Source organism: Oncorhynchus kisutch, unplaced genomic scaffold (assembly GCF_002021735.2).
Source record: "Oncorhynchus kisutch isolate 150728-3 unplaced genomic scaffold, Okis_V2 Okis07a-Okis12b_hom, whole genome shotgun sequence".
In the NCBI taxonomy this organism is placed as follows: Eukaryota; Metazoa; Chordata; class Actinopteri; order Salmoniformes; family Salmonidae; genus Oncorhynchus; species Oncorhynchus kisutch.
In genome coordinates, this window is record NW_022261984.1 from 11641603 (window position 1) to 11646602 (window position 5000).

Sequence of the window (5000 nt, forward strand, 5' to 3'; positions counted from 1 at the left end):
AAGTAGTGCACTATATAGGGAATAGGGTGCCATAGGACTCTGGCCTAAAGTAGTGCACTATATAGGGAATAGAGTGCCATAGGGCTCTGGCCTAAAGTAGTGCACTATATAGGGAATAGGGTGCCATAGGGCTCTGGTATAAAGTAGTACACTATATAGGGAATAGGGTGCCATAGGGCTCTGGTATAAAGTAGTGCACTATATAGGGATTAGGGTGCCATAGGGCTCTGGTCTAAAGTAGTGCACTATATAGGGAATAGGGTGCCATAGGACTCTGGCCTAAAGTAGTGCACTATATAGGGAATAGGGTGCCATAGGACTCTGGCCTAAAGTAGTGCACTATATAGGGAATAGAGTGCCATTTGGGCAGCAGCATTGTAAACACTAATCATGCGAAACAAACAATATCTTGTCTGAACAGAAAAACTAAGAGAGACAAAGTTGGACATAACACAGTCTATAACACTACATTAACCCTATAACACTACATTAACCCTATAACACTACATTAACCCTATAACACTACATTAAGGCTATAACACTACATTAACCCTATAACACTACATTAACCCTATAACACTACATTAACCCTATAACACTACATTAACCCTATAACACTACATTAACCCTATAACACTACATTAAGGCTATAAAACTACATTAAGTCTATAACACTACATTAACCCTATAACACTACATTAACCCTATAACACTACATTAACCCTATAAAACTACATTAACCCTATAACACTACATTAACCCTATAACACTACATTAACCCTATAACACTACATTACCCCTATAACACTACATTAACCCTATAACACTACATTAACCCTATAACACTACATTACCCTATAACACTACATTAACCCTATAACACTACATTAAGTCTATAACACTACATTAACCCTATAACACTACATTAACCCTATAACACTACATTAACCCTATAACACGACATTAACCCTATAACACTACATTACCCTATAACACTACATTAAGTCTATACCACTAGATTAAGGCTATAACACTACATTAAGTCTATAACACTACATTAACCCTACAACACTACATTAAGTCTATAACACTACATTAACAATATAACACTACATTAAGTCTATAACACTACATTACCCTATAACACTACATTAACCCTATAACACTACATTAAGTCTATAACACTACATTAAGTCTATAACACTACATTAACCCTATAACACTACATTACCCTATAACACTACATTACCCTATAACACTACATTAAGTCTATAACACCACATTAACCCTATAACACTACATTAACCCTATAATACTACAGTAACCCTATAACACTACATTAACCCTATAACACTACATTACCCTATAACACTACATTAAGTATATAACACCACATTAACCCTATAACACTACATTAACCCTATAACACTACATTAACCCTATAACACTACATTAAGTCTATAACACTACATTACCCTATAACACTACATGAACCCTATAACACTACATTAAGTCTATAACACTACATTAAGTCTATAACACTACATTAACCCTATAACACTACATTAACCCTATAACACTACATTAAGTCTATAACACTACATTAACCTATAACACTACATTAACCCTATAACACTACATTAAGTCTATAACACTACATTAACCCTATAACACTACATTAAGTCTATAACACTACATTAAGTCTATAACACTACATTACGTCTATAACACTACATTACGTCTATAACACTACATTGACCCTATAACACTACATTGACCCTATAACACTACATTAACCCTATAACACTACATTAACCCTATAACACTACATTAACCCTATAACACTACATTAACCCTATAACACTATATTACCCTATAACACTACATTAACCCTATAACACTACATTATGTCTATAACACTACATTAACCCTATAACACTACATTAAGTCTATAACACTACATTTCCCTATAACACTACATTAACCCTATAACACTACATTAACCCTATAACACTACATTACCCTATAACACTACATTAAGTCTATAACACTACATTAAGTCTATAACACTACATTAAGTCTATAACACTACATTACCCTATAACACTACATTAACCCTATAACACAACATTAAGGCTATAACACTACATTAAGTATATAACACTACATTAACCCTATAACACTACATTAACCCTATAACACTACATTATGTCTATAACACTACATTACCCTATAACACTACATTAAGTCTATAACACTACATTAAGTCTATAACACTACATTAAGTCTATAACACTACATTAACCCTATAACACTACATTAACCCTATAACACTACATTAACCCTATAACACTACATTACCCTATAACACTACATTAAGTCTATAACACTACATTAAGTCTATAACACTACATTACCCTATAACACTACATTAACCCTATAACACTACATTAAGTCTATAACACTACATTACCCTATAACACTACATTAAGGCTATAACACTACATTAACCCTATAACACTACATTAAGTCTATAACACTACATTAACCCTATAACACTACATTAAGTCTATAACACTACATTAAGTCTATAACACTACATTAACCCTATAACACTACATTAAGTCTATAAAACTACATTAAGTCTATAACACTACATTAACCCTATAACACTACATTAAGTCTATAACACTACATTACCCTATAACACTACATTTACCCTATAACACTACATTAAGTCTATAACACTACATTAACCCTATAACACTACATTAAGTCTATAACACTACATTAAGTCTATAACACTACATTAACCCTATAACACTACATTAACCCTATTACACTACATTAACCCTATAACACTACATTAACCCTATAACACTACATTAACCCTATAACACTACATTAACCCTATTACACTACATTAACCCTATAACACTACATTAACCCTATAACACTACATTAACCCTATAACACTACATTAACCCTATAACACTACATTAAGTACATAACACTACATTAAGTTATAACACTACATTAAGTATATAATACTACATTAACCCTATAACACTACATTAAGTACATAACACTACATTAAGTTATAACACTACATTAGGTATATAACACTACATTAACCCTATAACACTACATTAAGGCTATAACACTACATTAGCCCTATAACACTACATGAACCCTATAACACTACATTAACCCTATAACACTACATTAGCCCTATAACACTACATTAACCCTATAACACTACATTAATCCTATAACACTACATTACCCTATAACACTACATTAAGTCTATAACACTACATTAGCCCTATAACACTACATGAACCCTATAACACTACATGAACCCTATAACACTACATTAACCCTACAACACTACATTAGCCCTATAACACTACATTAGCCCTATAAACACTACATTAACCCTATAACACTACATTAACCCTATAACACTACATTAACCCTATAACACTACATTAACCCTATAACACTACATTACCCTATAACACTACATTAACCTATTACATACATTAACCCTATAACACTACATTAACCCTATAACACTACATTACCCTATAACACTACATTAAACCCTATAACACTACATTAACCCTATAACACTACATTAACCCTACAACACTACATTAGCCCTATAACACTACATTAACCCTACAACACTACATTAGCCCTACAACACTACATTAACCCTATAACACTACATTAACCCTATAACACTACATTAACCCTATAACACTACATTAACCCTATAACACTACATTAACCCTATAACACTACATTAGCCCTATAACACTACATTACGTCTATAACACTACATTAACCCTACAACACTACATTAACCCTATAACACTACATTACCTATAACACTACATTAAGTATATAACACTACATTAAGTATAAACACTACATTAAGTATATAACACTACATTAAGTATATAACACTACATTAAGTTACCTACATTAAGTTTATAACACTACATTAAGTATATAACACTACATTACCCTATAACACTACATTAAGTATATAACACTACATTAAGTATATAACACTACATTACCCTATAACACTACATTAAGTATATAACACTACATTAAGTTTATAACACTACATTAAGTATATAACACTACACTAACCCTATAACACTACATTAAGTTATAACACTACATTAAGTATATAACACTACATTAAGTATATAACACTACATTAACCCTATAACACTACATTAACCCTATAACACTACATTAAGTTATAACACTACATTAAGTATTTAACACTACATTAACCCTATAACACTACATTAACCCTATAACACTACATTAGCCCTATAACACTACATTAAGTATATAACACTACATTAACCCTACATAGAAATAATAATATATAATAACAATAAATGATAATAAAGAAGTAGAATAAACAACAGTCAGCGACTAGCCACTACAGAGCTCTGTGACACAGACGGGACAGACATTTATAAATGCCCTATAACACTACATTAACCCTATAACACTACATTAACCCTACATAGAAATAATAATATATAATAACAATAAATGATAATAAAGAAGTAGAATAAACAACAGTCAGCGACTAGCCACTACAGAGCTCTGTGACACAGACGGGACAGACATTTATATATGGAAATATGAATAAAAACATATTGATATGCAAAAGCAGCGATATGACAGAGTTAGATATGATCCTCTTACCTTCCCATTCTGGGAGACATGGGGCGATTAAGAAACATAGTTATCCAACCACACTAATATAATATATATAAATACTATCATCAGATTATAATTTATCCAACCATACTAATGTAATATACATAAATATTATAATTTATTATAATTTATCCAACCATACTAATGTAATATACATAAATATTATAATTTATTATAATTTATCCAACCGTACTAATATAATATACATAAATATTATCATATAATTAAAATAAATATGATCA

General features: G+C 30.9%; 1 protein-coding gene across 1 annotated transcript in view; it reads right to left on the reverse strand.

The window, feature by feature from the left end:
- Positions 1-5000, reverse strand: part of LOC109887481 (ankyrin-2) — a 248117-nt gene that overhangs the window by 143645 nt on the left and 99472 nt on the right.